Consider the following 19,911-nt stretch of genomic DNA (forward strand, 5'->3'; position numbering starts at 1 on the left):
TGGTTCATTCTGAGTGACTATAAACCCTTTGCCCATTCAGTTTTCTTAGCACACACCTTGTGTTCATCACTTAAAATGGTTCTTTGGAAAGAAAGCATTTTGGATTGAAGAGCTTTATAATAAGTTCCTAGTATTCTGTAAATCCTGATAATGCTCAAGCTTATGGTCATCAGAACAAGGAAAAATCTAGAAAAACAGTGAGGAGAAACTATTGGACATATTAATTTCCTGCTCTGCATTCTAATCTACAATCAGTATAAGAATGAAAACAAAGATTAAAAAAATGATTTCAAACATAAAAGGAATGCACTTATACTGTGAGCTATAATGTCCAAGTATTTAAATTTGGTCTAGATAAACCATTTAAAACAAAACTAGTTCTTCACTCACAGTTTTGAGTTCTTCACTCAAACTCCTGCTGAGTTTGCAGGAAATAAAATTTTCCATGGGACTTCCCTGGTGGCGCAGTGGTTAAGAATCTGCCTGCCAATGCAGGGGACACGGGTTTGATCTGTGGTCTAGGAAGATCCCACATGCTGTGGAGCAACTAAGCCCGTGCACCACAACTACTGAGCCTGCGCTCTAGAGCTCATGAGCCACAACTACTGAAGCCCACGCGCCTAGAATCCGTGCTCTGCAACAAGGGAAGCCACCGCAATGAGAAACCTGTGCACCACGATGAAGAGTAGCCACTGCTCGCCGCAACTAGAGAAAGCCTGCACACAGCAACGAAGACCCAATGCAGCCATAAATAAATAAAATTTTTTTAAAATTCCAGTGAGAGACAACCTTACAGACTCTATTTCCAATAAATTCTAAAGTTCTAGAAGATTGAAGAGCTTGAATCATTTGACCTGTAAAGTTTCCCACAAGCTATGATAGTTCCTGCTTTTATCTTCTTTTGTTTTTATCTTCTCTTGTTGCCCTGGCTTTGAAACAAATGCACTTATCAAGGTTTCAAGAATAATATGGGACAGGAAGATTTTGACAGACATCCTAATTAGTCTGACCCATACTAATATAAACAAATGCATTTCCCTCCATTATTGGGACAGTTTTAGAAAGAGCAAGATGTACATACAAACATGTTCATATTTTGTGTTGTTTATAATAAAGGTGGAATTATTGATGCTTTACCGTCTTGAAAGGATTGCAAAGTGTTATAACATTAGTATAACATAATGTATTTAAATTTCCCCATATTCTACTTGTTTTTCCTTCCATAAAGATTACTCATTTGTAGAGACGTGGATGGACCTAGAGACTGTCATACAGAGTGAAGTAAGTCAGAAAGAGAAAAACAAATATCGTATATTAACGCATATATGTGGAATCTAGAAAAAATGGTACAGATGAACCTGTTTGCAAGGCAGAAATTGAGACACAGATGTAGGGCACAAATGTATAGGCACCAAGGGGGGGAAAGGGGGGTGGGGGATGAACTGGGAGATTGGGATTGACATATATACACTAATATGTATAAAATAGATAATTAATGAGAACCTGTTGTATAGCACAGGGAACTCCACTGTACAGTAGAAACTAACACAACATTGTGAAACAGCCATACCCCATTAAAAAAAAAGTTTACTAATGAACACTTCCCACTAAATTATACTTTAAAAATCCTGGACACTTCCCATTTTTGTAACACCTGTGGATTCTTGTACAGCACATTTTATCAAGAATTGAAATCTGAAAACAAGCTTGCAGCATTTTCTGTAGGAAAACATGGGTAGTTCTGGCATTCATCCAGCAAATGTTTGTTGGTGCCTTGTGTGTGTCATACACAGCCGGGCACTGGGACTATGGCAGTGAACAAGACATGACCCTTCCCTCCAAGAAGCACACGGTCTATTTGGAAAGACAATATTTGAATGAGTAATTTGACTGCTTAGTAGTAAGCACGTTTTATATATATATATATATTTTTTATGAGGAACATAAATGGTGTTATGAGAGCACAGTGTGGGGAGCAGCAACTACACCTGGAAAGGAAACTGGAGCTCAGGGAAGGTCTCTCAAGGATATTTGAATTTTGTCTTTTTTTAAATTTAATTAATTTATTTTTTTGGCCACGACACGCAGCATATGGGATCTTCCCCCACCAGGGATCGAGCCTGTGCCCCCTGCACTGGGAGCACGGAGTCTTAATCACTGGACCACCAGGGAAGTCCCTGAATTGTGTTTTAAAAGATCAATAGGAATTTATCAGGCTGACAAAGGTTGTGCAGCAATAAATGAAAATACTCAGTATTGGGCAAAAGTGTAGGAAGTAGCCACACACTGCAAGTGGGTCAATTGCTTAGTACAATCTTTCCAGAGGTAAATTGGGAGAAAATGTAACAAAAACCATAACTGCAAATGCCTTTGACTTAGCGATTCAATTTTAAATGTACTTTAAGAAAATAAGTGTACATAAAGATGTTTAAGGATGTTCATTGCAGACTTGTTTATAAAAGCACAAAATTGAAAACAGGTTGAGCATCTAAGCTACTCCCATACAGTGGAATATATACAACCATTAAAAGTAATGTTTATAGAAGAATATTTAGTGACTATCAAAAGGAGTTTATACTTTAAGTGAAAATATAAGGTTATGAGACAGCACATACCATAAACTCCTACTTTTTGAAATATATGTATGCCATATGTGCATAGAAAAAAGGCTGTACTGTTCTTCATCAAAGTATTTTTGACATGCTTTTATTTCTAAATTTTATGTAGTGAACATGTATTATTTTTAGAATTAAAAATAAACAATGAAAGTTATTTTTCAAAAATCTTGAAAATGTGCAGAGCTCTAGGCCCAGAAGTTTCGTTTCTAGGAGTTTATTCTAAGGAAATAAACCAATATAGCTCCTAGAACATCAAGTAATTGGAAACAACCTAAATGTCTAATTACATGGGATTAGTTTAATAAAGTGCGGTACACCGTATGATGGACTGCAGTACAACCATTAAATATCATGTCAGTAGAGGAGTCATTGTTGTCATAGGAAAATATTCATGATGAATGAAAGGGAAAAAAGTCCACATGATGGACTGCAGTACAACCATTAAAAATCATGTTGTCAGTAGAGGAGTCATTGTTGTCATAGGAAAATATTCATGATGTATGAAAGGGGAAAAGCAGGATACAAAACAGTATGGAAAGGGCACATACCAAAATGTTAATAGTGGCTTTCTCTGGGTTATGATATTATGGGTGTTTTCTCCTTTGTACGTTTCCCTGTTTCTTAAGTTTGCTGGCTTGAGCATGTTACTTTTTAAAATTAAAGGTCACTGTTTTTTGGGGGTTTTTTTTGCGGTACGTGGGCCTCTGACTGCCGTGGCCTTTCCCGCTGCGGAGCACAGGCTCGGGACACGCAGGCTCAGCTGCCACGGCTCACGGGCCCAGCCGCTCTGCGGCATGTGGGATCCTCCCGGACCGGGGCACGAACCCGTGTCCCCTGCATCGGCAGGCGGACTCCCAACCACCGCACCACCAGGGAAGCCCACTGATTTGTTTTTTTTATGATGAGTGCACTACTATTTGTGACATTAAACAAGCGTCGACTAACAGCTGAGGACACACAAGAGTTCACAGCGACTTGAGTACATATAAGGAGCAAACATCAGGCACAGCATGTGTTTGTAAAGGGCTAGATGTCCTATAAAATATGCCAACCAGACCTGGGAAGACTATTCCTCCTGTCCCTGGGGCAGTGTTAGAGCAGTAGATGCCCAACACCCATGGTCCTATTTGGAACCTGCCTTCGCTCAGCATCATCCTTCTCATCCCTCTTTTTGGTCCAGGCCTTCATATATATATATAGGTAGTGATAATGCCTAATCCAACTTTGTGTTCTTCCTCTAGACTCCAGCATCTGGCATGGTACATTTCACATAGGAATGCTCAATAAATGCTTGTTAAACAAATTTTAAAATAAATTAATTAGAAAATAAAGGTCACAATGCTTTCTATCATAACGTTTCCAATTTTGTGCCCAGAGCAGTCCATTAGACTAATGTCTTTAAGGATCACTTTCTAATGATCTAAGTGAGAAACTTTTCTTTGGTTTTAATTGTTGAATATCCACAGTCCACTAAGTGTAATTTGGATTCTGTGAGTAAAATTTCTTGGTTTTTTTTCCCAGTACTAAAAAAAATTAGCTAACACTTAGCTCCACTGGATCTCATCTGCCGCTTTTCTGCCCAGTGATTGATGCAGTCTTGTGAGATTTTTCTGCTGTTAGGCCACATGAACCTGATTTCTTTTTCTCTAGCTTTGTTTTACTGTTGCCTGAAAATGTAGCAATTTCACTATCTTCCTTCTTCTAAGTTGTGACAGGCTCTACTTATTGTGTATCAGCATCCATTTCACTTTATTTCTTACTTGCAGAACCCTGATTTTGTCCACAGTGGCCATGTACCCAGCTGAAAACACTTGCCTTGATAGACCTGCAGTTAGGTGGCCAGGAGACAGGGTTCTCGCCGTGAGGGTGTAGGGTGAAGTCACTAGAGGAAGTGTTTCTTCAAAAAAAAAAAGAAGCGGAGGAAGCCCTTTGCCCCTCTTGTCTTCGCCCTTGCTTTTGTCCCTTTACCTTCTTCCTGCCTGGAATACAGACTTGTTGCCTAGAAGTGTAGCAACCATTTGTACAGGGATGTTGTGACTTGCCCTGGCCACAGCCAGTAAGTAGCAAGACTGGAAGAACATAAATGTCTAGGCCACTCTTTCTATTATACCTTGAGTGTAATTATTAGTGAACTTCCCTTTATTATAGATTTTGTGCTAATTTCCCCACCCCCCTACCCCCAAATGAACCGCATTTAAAATGAAAGGGGTCTAAATACATATGCATACACAAATATGCATAATTCAGCAAACATTTCAGTGCCTTCCTGTGCAAATTCTGTGCCAAGAAATAAAGGGGAGAGAACAAGACTATCCCTGCCCTCAAGCAGCTTACAAATAGTTCCATATGAAAATGTACTGAAGGTAGTCTGTGGTAATTCTGTAATGCGGGAAGAGAACAAAGGAGTGTAAGAGTCACCTTAAGTGGGAAATTCTGCAGAAACTTCAAGGAGCCTTGAAGTACAGTCAGCAGTTAAAAATGAAGGAAATGTAACTCTAGGTAAATGAGGATACATGAGAAAAGATATGAAAGGAGACTTTCTTGGGTAGCGTGGAGAGGCTGGGCTGGAGCATGTGCTGCACAGATAGAAGCAAGAGGAGACAAGGCTGTAAAAATAATTTAGGTGTGGATTGTGAAGACCATGTTTAAGCGTCATTTTGTAGGTGGTAGGCAGCTATGAAAAAAATTTTAATTATGAGTTTACATGGTCAGATCTATGTTTTGGGAGGAAGGGAACATTAGAGACAAGGTTAAGAAGCTCTTGCCATGGTGTTGGTGAACAGTGGTGAGGACATTTCCATGTCACTGGCATGGGGGAAAGGAGAGGGATGGATTGGAGAGAGCATTTTACCTCTACAAATGATGAAAGAGGAGGATGAACTAGACCCCCCAAATCATTGTTGAATATTGTTCCCTGAATATCTTTTAAAATAGGGTGGCTAACTAACCATCTATCTTGAATGAGTTACAGATTTATACCTAGGAAGATAAGGAATTGGCCCTAATGATTTCTTGAGGAACCATTTCCTGCTTTTGGGTAAATGGAAAACATGTACAAGTGTGTAGCTCCTTCTACAATCTGGTTGGATTATTGATTATCTAAGTCCCTTGCTTTTTTCTCTCCATCCTGTTGTAGACTGCTAACTATATTACTGATTATTATCACAACCTCAAAAGAAACAAAAGCAAACAAACAAACTGGAGAAATTCTGAGATCTCACACGCCAAGGTTCTCATTATCTCGATGCCTGCCATTGGTTTGGGTGGCCTAAGCCTGAATACACAGATTTCCACTAGAAATAGAAAACATTAGATGTGTAATGAGTTCAATAATCACTGTTTTCTACTCCTCTCTGGCCATCATGATAACAGTTGAATAAGTTTTTAAATATCTATGAATTTCATTTATTATTGCTCTCCCCCCGAACTTTATTGGGGAATAATTGACAAACATAATTGTATATATTTAAAGTGTACAACATGATGATTTCCTATACATATGCATTGTGGAATGATAACCAAGATCAAGGTAATTAACACATCCATCACCTCACACACTTAAATCTCAGTCTTTCTCTTTTTTTTCTTTTTTTCTTTTTTTGTTATTGTGAGAATGCCTAAGAGCAATTCTCAGCAACTTTCAAGTATACAATACCACATTTTATTATTGCTCTTTTAACTACTATTATTGCTGATAAGAAGAAATGCTTTTTTGCTAAGAAAGTTTGCATTATTTTTCCTTTCTGTGTTTCCTTTCTTTTCTATACTACAGTAACTATTACTATTTTTAGAAGTTACAAAGTTCATCCCCAATAATTTATTTTTATTTAACATTTATAAGTTTGCTGGGCACTAAGAGTTTCTACCATGTTATGGGTTTTAAAAATTTATTTATTTTATTTATTTAGTTTTGGCTGTGTTGGGTCTTGCTGTGTGCAGGCTTTCTCTAGTTGCGGCGAGCGGGGGCTACTCTTCTCTGCGGTGTGTGGGCTTCTCATTGCGGTGGCTTCTCTTGTTGTGGAGCATGGGCTCTAGGCATGCAGGCTTCAGTAGTCATGACACGTGAGCTCAGTAGTTGTGGCTCGCGGGCTCTAGAGCACAGGCTCAGTAGTTGTGGCGCACAGACTTATTTGCTCCACGGTATGTGGGATCTTCCAAGACCAGGGCTCGAACCCCTGTCCCCTGCATTGGCAGGTGGAGTCTTAACCACTGCACCACCAGGGAAGTCCCTGTTACGGGTTTTAATAGCAACCTTATTTCTGGGATAGTAAAGGAAAATTTTGCTTTTGAAAGACATCCTTGTCTAGAAATCAATTTAATTTTAAGGTAATATTATTGATTTATTTAGCTCCCAGAATTGATTGAGAAGTTTTTAAGGTATACAAAGATCTCATTTAATTCATACTTAGGCCAAGTTTTTCCTGATGATATGTTCTTGAATTATTACTTGGTTATTTGTGGTTCATGACAGACTATTTCCTGGCATAATGGACATCATTGATAGGAAACTCATGGGAATTCCCTGGTGGTCCAGTGGTTAGGACTCCGTGCAGGGGGCCCAGGTTCAATCTCTGGTCAGGGAAGTAAGATCCCACAAGCTGGGCGTGGCTTAAAAAAAAAAGGACTCCAGGGGATAGGAAACTCATCCTTCTTTCCTTTTGGCTTGATTTTTGTTCCTGGGTTATCTTATATACCTTTGGATCTCTTATCTTATGAAATATCCTGATAATTATGCTTCTTAGTTTTTTCACTTGTTGATTACTAGAAGACCTTGGGTTGTTTGTCCATTTGTTAGATGGTTTTCATATAAGGAATATTTTAGACACTTGGTCACAAGCTTTCTTATCAAAGCTTCAAATTTTTATTAAAGAAGAAGAGCCATCTCAAAAGCAATATTCGGAATGTTAATATAACTGTTCTGATCAAGTTGTAGAGCACGATAATCTGCTGTGGTTTCTTATGTCCTGAATACCCTGATAGAGAAAATGATTGGCTTCTCCAAGTTTGTCATTATTCTTCCAGTTGGGAAAAACCTGCACCTATTCTTTCATATTAGCTTAAATATCATTCTAGCTCTAATTCTTAAATTGTCTGCTCCAGGACTATAGAAAGGCAGGTGAATATCGTTCCCAAAGGAGATTCTCTGGCTGAGAGGACCTTTGGGATTTATGACCGAAGTGATTCTGCAATGGACATTTGAACCTGCAGAAGACTGGAAACTACTGAGACACAGCTGTAGTTTCATACTCCTGACTGCCTCCTGCCTGCCTGCCTTTTGCCATTCCAGTATACTTATCTTTTTTTCACTTTGTCAGAGAGTCATCAAAACAAAGCCCAGCGCCTCATTTGTTCTAGAGAATTTCTATCAAAAGGTTATTGTTACCACTCTGTGTATTTATGTTTTCCTTCAAATGTTAAAGTTTTGTGTTACCTTTTTGTCTCCACTTCAAGTTGATCATTTATATTAAATTGAGGATACTCAAGTTTTTTAAAACATTGAAGCTAATAATAGAAAACCTTAATTTTTAAGAAAGCAAAGATTTTTAAATCATCAGTTGCTAGTACAAACACAACAATTTCTATTATACCTACGTGATTCCATACCCCTGAGAGCCTAATAGTGATAGTGGAGACAGCGAATTGTGGAAGTAGTTTAGTGTATCAGAAAAGCCAAGTGAACGAAGATAGCAGCTTTGATGTAATTTTAAGTGAGACCTCTTAAGTGGGCCACCCAGCATGAAATCAAAGTGAGCCAGCCTCCTGCTTTGGGTAGGAGATAATTGCCATCTGAGGTCAAAAAGAAATGATATTCTTGATATAGAATTGCATCATTAGGTGTATTATTGGATTTGGGTTGGTGAGAGTAGAGCTTTCCTCTGAAACATCTGTTCACTGTCAGAGCAGCATGGCAAAAGGGATGGACCACTGGTCTGTTTCAATATGGCAATTCCTACATAAGAATGTAGAAACATGAGCGCCTTCCTAGGCCATTATGAATTATGATGCTGTATATGAAATCTAAAAATCATTGTTTTTGCTACTGTGTCATATACGCTCACTTGCCCTTCTCTGTTGCCATGAGATCTTTAACGGTATTGTGTTTTCTAAACCTTTCCTTTTTATGGATACTGGCATTTTGGATTATTTTTCTCCCAGACCTGTTGATTGCCATTTTTTCTTGATTGAATGCCACTTTACTTTATTCTTGAAGTACTTCAGTTTCTACCTCTACTCTACACCCCGTTTGATTGCCTCTCTGTTTTTGCGGACTTCTCTGATAACTTCTAAGTTAATGTCTCATGAGAGTTTAACATAAGCACCCTGAAAAACTCAACTGGATTCTTAACTTGAATTGTTATAATTCAAATAAGAAGAGATCTGAAGAAGTTATTTATTTTAGTCCCTTTAGTTTACAAATAATGATACTAAGATGCAGAAATGTTAAGTGACTTGCTTACTATCATTTGTTTTCAAGTTTGATCTAATTTTTCATACATGAAAATTATTCATGTCCAAGTATATTTGAGTTGCTTTCGAAAGGAGATTTTTATGGGCATTTTATATGACCAGCATACTAGTCTAAGTATAGAAGTATACTTTGCTTAGTCTGAAACTTTGATCACTTTCATCATCCTTAAAATTGTTCCTATTGCGTAACTTGATTTCTTAAGTTTATTCAATACATTGTTTGTATTAAGCATTATTATTTAAATGCCACGTTTGTGATATTTCTATTCTGTTTGGGAATTCACCTCTAAAAAAAAGATGAAGGTTATCTGATAAGTTTAGTCTCCACTTGTGTTCATCATTCATCAACATCGAAATAGTTTTTTCCTCCATTATCATACAAAGAATTGGTGATTTTTCATAGATTCATTTCCAGTATGAGTCTTTTCTTCATCATTCAGCCTTGTCAACAGATGAATGCCCAGGAACATCCATCTGAGTGTAGAGTCAAGGATCATCTTTCAAGGTGGCTACAAGGGGCTGGCATCTCTCACTCCTGCATGAGCGCTGAACCTCAATTTCTCATGGCTAGATATGACTGTCAGGCCCACCCATAGTCCAGGACCTGGGCACCTGCTACATGTTGGATGTGGTAAGGAGGATAATAAGGGTCAGATTGGGATTTTTCCCACCAAAGCTACTAATGGAGATAGGATCTGTATGCAAATAAACATGGTACAAAAGAAACAGTAATAGGTACCATAAGGAAGTTGTGGTTCTGGTGTTGGGAAAATTGAGAAAAGAGAGAGCTGATTTTTAGTTGATAGTTCATCTTAGTGTGGTGGCCTCTGTCACATGAACATTCTTTTGAGGTTCATTTTCAAATGAACAGCAGGTGGGATGTCTGTCACTTGCTTTGACTGTTCTTCATTTATCGTTGAGGACCTGTTTTGTGCTAGACCTTAGACCAGGTTATTGGGCACACAGAGATGAAACTGGCCAAATCCTTCACAACATGGAGCTTACCAGGGGAGATACATAGTATAATGTCAGGCTGTGGTGAATGCTCTGAAACAAGACAAAGCCAAAAAAGACCAGAGGGCACAGAGATAGAAAGTGACCAGAAAAGGGTGGCAGTGGAACTCTTTGAGACAATGCTAAGAGGGGGTCACTGAGCAGAGACCTGAATGAAGTGATATCAGACAGGGCAGGGATCTGAAGGAGGAGCATTCCAGGCAGAAGGAGCAGCAGGTGCAAAGCCTTTGAGACAGAAACCATTTGGAGAGTTCAAGGAATAATTAAGAAACCTGTATGGCTAGAGCTAAATGAGTGAGACAGTGGGGAAGTGAGGTTGAAGAGGCAGAAAGAACTAAATTCTGGAGGGCCTTTTAAGCCATAGTAAGGTATTTGGATTTTATTTTGCATATCATGGGAAGAAAGTAGTGAGTTCCAACTAGAGATTGGCATGATATAATTTATAGTTCTAAAAGATTTCTCTAATTACTCTTTGTAGAATTGATTATAAGGGGCATAGGAGTGGAAGAAGGGAGAGACCAGAGTGAGGTGTACTAGATGATCCACAGAAGATGGGAAAAAAGTATTAGAATATGTGTGTGGGTGTGTATGTGTGGCTGGGAGTGCATGTGTGCGTGTGTGTGTGTGTGTGTGTGTATGTGTGAAACTAAGGTTTTCTAATACTAACAGATTAGTGGTAGTATATGTATATAATTTGTAAATTAATATAAATATATTTTGGTGTCTAATAAAAAATTTAAACTGGGGCAACCAATTTCAAAAAGTATAAGAACTACTGTTTTAAGTGAGAGATGATGGTGGCTGTTTTTGGCTTCCAACATCTTTTTCTCGGAAATGTAATAATCATTTTTTGTGTGCTTTTATTCCTTTTCTTATCACTGTGTAGCAGTGGTTCTTCTTGCCATAAAAATGAGCAGGCACAGGCAAGCACACATGCATATTTGCATATAATTTCAGAACATTCACAGATACCACATTAAGAATCTCGACTGTAGAGGATCATTTCACAGCACCCCACCACCCCAGGGATATAACATTTGTACTTTTTTCTGAATATTCTACTCCAGCATTTCTATCCTTTTATATCCCTGTTTGTGTCGTTTCTAAAATTAATATATGTGCCATTTTTACATTTACTCCTCAAAGTCTAGAATTCTTTTTTTTTTTTTTTTGGCTGCCTCAGGTCTTAGTTGCGGCACGCGGGCCCTTCATTGCATTGCATGGGCTTCTCTCCAGTTGTGTCCAGCGGGCTCCGGAGCATGTGGGCTCTGTAGTTGCGGTACACGGGCTCTCTAGTTGTGGTGCAGGGGCTTAGTTGCCCCACGGCATGTGAGTTCTTAGTTCCCCGACCAGAGATAAACCCATGTCCCCTGCATTGGAAGGCAGATTCTTAACCACTAGACCACCACGGAAGTCCCTTAAAGTCTAGAATTCTGACCCGCAAGTGAGCACAGTTTCTTTTTGTTATATTTTGCTACCCATCCATTTTGACAATGAACTATCTATCTGGAGGTTCAGAATAATGCCAAATCCATTATTTCTGCCACAGCATGGGTACCCTATTTCTCTGTCTCCTGAAGTGCTCCTAATATGCCAATATTAGCATATATTGATAAAAGGTCTTTGTGATATCCAAACAAAAATTAGAAGCAATGCTTTTACAAATAAATGATGTGACTTTAACATGGATCCCAGCCATCTGGCTATATATAGCTTTTATCAAGGAAGCTCTGTGGCACTCTTCTGTACTTCTTTGGTTATACCTCAAGCCATTGGGCAGAAGTGGATGTAGAAATCAGGCATTTTTCAAGTATTCCTCAAGTTCTTTATAATATTTGTACTCTTAAGCAGATTTGAGCTGTTCCCTTTAGAAACGCTACTTAATGGCCCAGAATTGTGGGAAACTTACAGCCTATTTTGTAATGTCTGTCCAATTCTAGTTACACTTGACATCGTAAAAAGTTAATCTTTTAAAGATTTGCCTCAGTGGACACCATGATAATTTTGTACTTAGAAAGTCTGCCCACATACTTTTTTTCTTTTCCTGTTTGCTTAGGCCTTTGGTTTCAAAGTATAATTAAAATTAATTGCTGAAATCTTGAGAAAGAAAAACGGAGCTGGAGGAATCAGTCTCCCTGACTTCAGACTATACTACAAAGCTACAGTAATCAAGACAGTATGATACTGGCACAAAAACAGAAATATAGATCAATGGAACAGGATAGAAAGCCCAGAGATAAACCCACACACATATGCTCACCTTATCTTTGATAAAAGAGGCAAGAATATACAATGGAGAAAAGACAGCCTCTTCAATAAGTGGTGCTGGGAAAACTGGACAGCTACATGTAAAAGAATGAAATTAGAACACTCCCTAACACCATACACAAAAATAAACTCAAAATGGTCTAAAGACCTAAATGTAAGGCCAGACACTATCAAACTCTTAGAGGAAAACATAGGCAGAACACTCTATGACATAAATCACAGCAAGATCCTTTTTGACCCACCTCCTAGAGAAATGGAAATAAAAACAAAAATAAACAAAGAGGACCTAATGAAACTTCAAAGCTTTTGCACAGCAAAGGAAACCATAAACAAGATGAAAAGATAGCCCTCAGAATGGTAGAAAATATTTGCAAACAAAGCAACTGACAGAGGATTAATCTCCAAAATATACAAGCAGCTCATGCAGCTCAATACCAAAAAAACAAACAACCCAATCCAAAAATGGGCAGAAAACCTAAATAGACATTTCTCCAAAGAAGATATACAGATTGCCAACAAACACATGAAAGGATGCTCAACATCACTAATCATTAGAGAAATGAAAATCAAAACTACAATGAGGTATCACCTCACACCGGTCAGAATGGCTACCATCAAAAAATCTACAAGCAATAAATGCTAGAGAGGATGTGGAGAAAAGGGAACCCTCTTGCACTGTTGGTGGGAATGTAAACTGATACAGCCACTATGGAGAACAGTATGGAGGTTCCTTAAAAAACTAAAAATAGAACTGTCATACGACCCAGCAATCCCACTACTGGTCATACACCCTGAGAAAACCATAATTCAAAAAGAGTCATGCACCACAATGTTCATTGCAGCTCTATTTACAATAGCCAGGACATGGAAGCAACCTTAGTGTCCATCGACAGACGAATGGATAAAGAAGATGTGGCCCATATATACAATGGAATATTACTCAACCATAAAGAGAAACGAAATTGAGTTATTTGTAGTGAGGTGGATGGACCTAGAATCTGTCATACAGAGTGAAGTAAGTCAGAAAGAGAAAAACAAATACCATATGCTAACACATATATATGGAATCTAAAAAAAAAAAAAAAGGTTCTGAAGAACCTAGGGGCAGGACAGGAATAAAGACACAGATGTAGAGAATGGACTTGAGGACACAGGGAAGGGGAAGGATAAGCTGGGACGGAGTGAGAGTGGCATGGACAAATATACACTACCAAATGTAAAATAGCTAGCTAGTGGGAAGCAGCCGCATAGCACAGGGAGATCAGCTCAGTGCTTTGTGTCCACCTAGAGGGGTGGGATAAGTAGGGTGGGAGGGAGACGCAAGAGGGAGGAGATATGGAGTTTTATGTATTTGTATAGCTGATTCACTTTGTTATACAGCAGAAACTAACACACCATTGTAAAGCAATTATACGCCAATAAAGATGTTTAAAAAAAAAACAAAACTAATTGCTGAGACTAAAACTCAGATGCTGGTCCACCATGGTGATCAGATGAAGGATTACTTCTTCTTTTAGTGTTGTTTAATTTTTGTAAGAGAGGACACAAGTAGCTCCAGCAAAAAGAACAGGTGATTCAACGTCATAGGTGTATTTTTTCCAGACCTTTTGTCCACTTCCATCTGTAATGCCTGTTAATGAATATTTGGAGTGATATGATGCAAACATGACATAAAGGAAAATTGTCTGTCATTTCATTCTGAGAAAACATGATGCCCCTGAATATAAACTGTGACATGAAGAAGTGCAAACAGTCTCCTTTGTTTATTCTTTGCTGTTTAATTTTTTGCAATTCATCTTTATTTTTCAATTGTCTAAGACGATAATGAAAACTCTGTGATTTCAGTTTATTCCTTTTAAAAATATAAGTTGAGGTAGAGAGAAATACTCACAGATTCATTTTTTAGAGTCAATTTATACAGTTTCTATTAACTGTAGTTTTGCTTTTAAATCACATATTTAATTTTTTTAGTGTATTCCATGATTTAAGCTTTCTTATTAAAGTCTCTGTGTAGAATTTATTGTACTAAACTAAGTGGACACCTCCCCCCACATACATATACACATTTCCTTTAAAAGAAGATAATCCCCCATAGTTTAAATTGATTATACCAACTCTACTGATATTGCCTGCATCTGCTTTATAACCTGAAGTTTGTAAATTATTAGGAGAAAGTGAGAATCATAATAGATTGATACGAGTCAGATAATTTCAGAATCTTGTGGGAACTTTCTAGTTTCCATTCTTTTATCTCCTTAGAAGACTTTTTCATGAAAGACAGGGATTAGTGACTACTTTCTAGTGCAGAGTTAGTCTTTAGTTTTTTGTTTAAAAATGTCACTTTGAACATGTAGTGCATAATGCATTTGAAGGTCTGTTGCCAAGCAGCTTGAAACCTATGGGGCATTGTTGAATTTGAAGGAATAGTGGGTTCAGGGAAGGGGCCAAAAGAAAACTTGAGAAAAATAGAGTAAGACTGAAAGTGTTTTATGATAATTAGAATAAAAATTGGTTATCAGGACTTCACGGGTCAGCTTCTGTTCACACAGTTAGCTTTCACCTTGCAAAGAAAGGGATGAATCAGGTAATTAGGTCAAATCAATGATTATATATCTTTAACTCAAGTGGAAGGGACTGTAATTGTGATGAAATTTGTCTGAAGGGGAAGGCATGGGGAATCTTGTCAAAGGTCATGAGTTCAAAGGGGAAATTAAGTTCAAGGTTCGGTTCCTGTTCACACATCCCTACCAATAGTGCATAACAAGAAACCAAACAACCAATATTTCTCTAAACAAGTTATTTTATCATTTTGAAATAAGCAGAATCATTCCCATTCATATCCCTTCAGGGATATAGAATTAAAGCCGTTACACCTCCCTAATAGTGCATTTTCTCCTGACGTGGACAGAAAGAATACCTCTAGTATTATATTTCTTGCTTGTTGGTCTCTTCTGCTTTGTTGCTGATCATACACAAGGCATCCAGCTGCATGGAATGCAACAGCCCCTCTCCAAGAGATCGTATGGCCACGTGTCCCCTGATGCAAATTCCTGACTTGTTTACAAGATAACAATAAAATATTTTAAGTTTAAAATTGGAGGCAATGAGGAAACAGCTAAGAAAGTTGTTTGGGGCCCCCCTTCTCTCTCTCTGACTCCTTCTCTCTCTTCCTGGATTCAGTTTCCCCTTAAACTTGACAAAGTGGAACCAAAATTCACCCTTGTCTTGGTTATTCTTCTGAAACAAAGGGTCTATTCTCCCTTTTAATGCATGTAGAACTTCCATTAAGGTTGACCGTAAGCTCTTGCATGGGATGAAAAAGGAAAAAGCTCTCAAATCTTTTCTTTACCCTGGTATTATTTTTAAAGGACAAACAATAAGAACATAGTTTCACATAGTGGTAAAGAAACCCCAGCTGAAGAGACACAGCCTTTAAGATCCAGTGGCCTTTAAACATTTTGGATTCCATGTATAACCTCAATACATTAAATTCTTTAAGACTGTTTTAATAAGCGTTTTAATAAAGAGAAATATATGCAAGAAAAAAGTATATAATTGGTTAAAGCAAATAAAGTTCTTGCAGATATTTTAAAAATACTTTTTCCATCCAATTAGGTATTACATTTGAAGTTCATAAAGTGACACTATTACTGACTGGAAACTAAGAAGCATAACTGGTAAAAGAAAAACTAGGCAATCTGTTTTCTCTCTTCTACAGTGGCGCTGTGTCAACAGCACATGCACCAGGGCTCCAACAAACTGGGCTAATGACTAAAATGTTAAATGTGATTCATGTAACAGAATACAGAAATATTTCAAATATAAACACAAGTCACCAAACCCCAGATGCTTGTATCCTCCTTAGATTTTCATGGAAGTAGACTCTTGCCGTAAAACAGGACAAGAAGGTGTTTGATGAAAGCTTACCTATATACTTGCTAATGAGTTTCCTTGTGTTTATCATGTTCCATGCTTGGATGGGCTTATTATCCTGGGGTGTCTTCTTGAACAACTCTATATTTTTTGTGTTTTAATGTATGTGATTTCAGTCTGTAAATTTTAAGATACTCGCCAAGTTTTAACAGAAAAATAATCTCTGACAGATCGTGATTGATAAACTATTTGGGGATAAACTGTTTTGGAATAAACAGGCCCGTGAGTGGACAACATTCTAGGAGATAGGTGCCTCATTTGACTGAATGGGTTTGGGAGGGAGGGATAAAGGGCTGGGGCAGTTCACAGGTTGGTTAAACTCTAGCAACTAAAATTTCCACCCTGGTAAAATTTAGAAGTTCAAGGAACAACATTGCCATGGTACTAATGACCTTTGAGGGCATACAGAGTTCAGAGTTCATTTTCTGTTTACAACATCCTTTGCTGCTCCACCTCTTACCTTTCCCCCTTCCAAAAAGAAAAAAAAAAAAAAAGCAATTATTTAGGACATTGTGACATTCAGCCTGGCTAATTTTTATACAAAAATAGAGAGAGTATAAAATATAGCAGTTAAGTATTAGTAGTAATGGATAGAACTAGGGAGGGGTGCCCAAAGTAGGGAGAGGGTATCTCCTGAGCAGTTCAAAGTTCATTCTTTGTTCGCATATAATGAAAAGTCTTCAGTTATCAGGTATTTAAACCCAAATCAGCAGTTCCATATCCGTAACCTGAGCTGAGTGTTCCTCCATCTAATGGCCATGCTGCTGTCGTTTGCAGTGAGTTGGGTGACATTCGATTTGTACTCCTAGACGGGAACAGATGGGCTTTCATTGTGAGGCTCCGCCTGTATGCAAATGTGAACCGAGTTTCACCCGATCCGGGGGCCTGACCTGACCGTGCACATGCATTTACTCAACATGGCTCAGCCTGGGGGGGCGACGAAGGGGGAATAAAAAATGGCAATCGGATAGTACCAGCGGCAGGTCAAGTTTACCATCCGTCTTTCAGCGGGACTGAGATGGCAACACAGTTATTTAGTTTCAGTGTTGATGTGCATTGCAATAAACTCCATCATTTCACCTGTTTATGAACCCAGCCTCGTATGAGATCTCTGTGAAATCAAACAAAGCTGGCAATCAACTCTCTTGTTTCCAGCAGAATGGGGGATTATGGACTTTTTTTTTTAAGCATCTTTATTTTTTTCTCTAGCCTCACATACATAAATCAGTATTTTTTTTCTTCAGCTCTTTTTATTTCTTACATTGAATTTATTAATTCCTTATTTGGAGGGAAAAAAATAGATTTTCCCCAAATGCTTTTTATTTCAAATTAAGAAATATGATCATTAATGTCAGAATAAACAACCAGCATTTTAGATGTCGATTAACTGTTTTGCATATACACAGCAATGTACAGTACCTAATAAATCTTACAATTAAATGTGCAGCCCTTCATTAGAAAGAAAATATGAACAGCTGTAATCATACACATTCTACTGACAGAGAAAAATTTGGTTTCAATTGTAATTTTTCACACTGGGAAAAAATGAGGGATGGATTGAAACATGACTGTTTCTGTAACTGTGGGCTTTTTCTTCACATGTACAGAAGGACAACAAACCAGTGTCTCTGACTTCAGGGTCTAACAGCAGTGATTTGCCTCAATTTTCTTCTCTCATGAAAGTAAATTTCTCTTGGGAAACATATAAGCCCTTGGCTAGAAAACCCACAGGATAGACACCCCCAAACTGTAACAAATAACGAATTGATGCATTTCTTCAGTACATCTGTTCTTTAAGGGATTCTGTGAACTGATGTCTGAAACTGGAAGAAAGTGTTGCTAAGAATATAGTGAAAGTTGATGCATGCAGCAAAAACTGCTTCTGGCAACAAAAGACACCGCTTATGGTAGCACATGCGTATTGCTCTGAATGGAAAAGGGGTCTTTTAAAGTTATATTTGTGCAAATGTGGGCAAAACCAAGGCAGTCTTCCCTCAAAAACGGTGCCAAATTGTCTCTGCAAAAGGATTTCTCTCCACCGCCCTATTCCAGCCCTCACTCAAGGGTGCAAGGCCAACATATCAGGACAGCATTTTCAAGCAGTCCTAAAGAGTTAGGCTTGAAATAATTCCAAATAGAAATAAATGACCAGGACTAGGACTAGCATTTGTCTACTAGGCACCCAGTAGTAGCTGACAGAGATAATAAAGAATAAAGGGTTGCATGACAGTATAGCAGGTATTAAAAAATGTCATACTCCGTCCCTTGGCTACTGAAAATTGATTTGCTTATCTCGCTTGGTCTCTAAATATGTATTTCCATCTATTTGGAATATATGTGGATGGCATACATATGGACCTGTATGTATATATACATACCGACACATACATATATATTTACATCTATGTGTACAGATCCTTCCTATACAAACAAGGATTTATATGAATGTAGGATTTTATGTCCACATAAACTTTTGCTCATGGTTGAATTATTGTGGGTCACCTTAAGTTAAGGATATCATTTGTACCCTTAGAAAATCTGTTTGAGAGTTGTCAAGGCAGTGCTTACAAGGGAATTCAAAATGTTTATTTACCTAAGAAGCAGGGAACTCATATGTTCTAAGTTTAACAAGAGGGTTAACAAAGTTATATTCTGGCGTGAGTAAGATACTGAAGATTTTTTTTTTGATATAGGGAAAAAAGAAAATTAAAACTCGTACAATATGAATATTGTAGCCAAGTTATTAGAACCACCACTTATGGTTGTTTGCATTAGTAAAATGGTGCAATTTCTAAAGTATTATCTAAAACAGGCTTGAGAGTTGGAAATCAGTATTAAAATCATTATTTTTTTAATGTCATACCGAAAGCAATATCATGAAATGGAAAGAAATGCTTATTTTTTTTAGGTTCTTGAGGAGGAAAAAGCTCAGACATCATAAGTTATGCCTGATCAGAGCATTCAAGTATCTAGAAAATTATACTCTTTGTGTCTTTACAAAATCCATGAAAGTTCATTTTTCTCAAATGTTTGTGTCACAAAATACTTGCAAACAAGGAGGAACTGAGCTCAGATAAATAATAATAGCAAACATTTATATGACTCGTATGTACCAAAGACTCTTGTAAGTGCTTTACATATATTAACTCATTTAATCCTGACAAAATTCCATGAGGAATAGGCCCTATTTTTATCTCCATTTTACAGATGAGGAAAATGAAACTTGCTCAAATAGCAGAACAGAAAATGGAAAATGTGAGAAATTAGGACTCAGACTTTTGGAAAGATCTTCCATGTAATAGGACAAATGATTTGTCTCTCTATGCCTATTTCATCTGTAGAAAATTATGATGTATTCTGTAAAAATCACATTTATGAAATATGGACCTTGTTTCCTAAGCAGCAAGAAGTAAATATGTACTATTTCTACAACTTTTAAAGCTCTGCAGTATTAGAGATCACTGTTCTTCATCTATGACATGGTACAGGACATCTAAGAAAGTGCTTCAAAGTCCTCATGAAAACTTCCTTGTGGAGAAGTTATCAGACCAGAAAATCTAAACCCCTTTCCTACTCCAAATGCAGGTTCCAGTTTGAGTGAGAATAAGTT

At 37.7% G+C, this 19,911-nt stretch overlaps 1 protein-coding gene across 1 annotated transcript in view; it reads left to right on the forward strand.

Annotated features, from left to right (window-relative positions):
• SKAP1 (src kinase associated phosphoprotein 1) overlaps positions 1-19,911 on the forward strand; it is a 276,617-nt gene that overhangs the window by 97,084 nt on the left and 159,622 nt on the right. The gene's annotated exons all lie outside the window — the stretch shown is intronic.

This window comes from Aethalodelphis obliquidens, unplaced genomic scaffold (assembly GCF_003676395.1).
Source record: "Aethalodelphis obliquidens isolate GAN/ISIS:26980383/991018 unplaced genomic scaffold, ASM367639v1 scaffold89, whole genome shotgun sequence".
NCBI classification, from domain to species: Eukaryota; Metazoa; Chordata; class Mammalia; order Artiodactyla; family Delphinidae; genus Aethalodelphis; species Aethalodelphis obliquidens.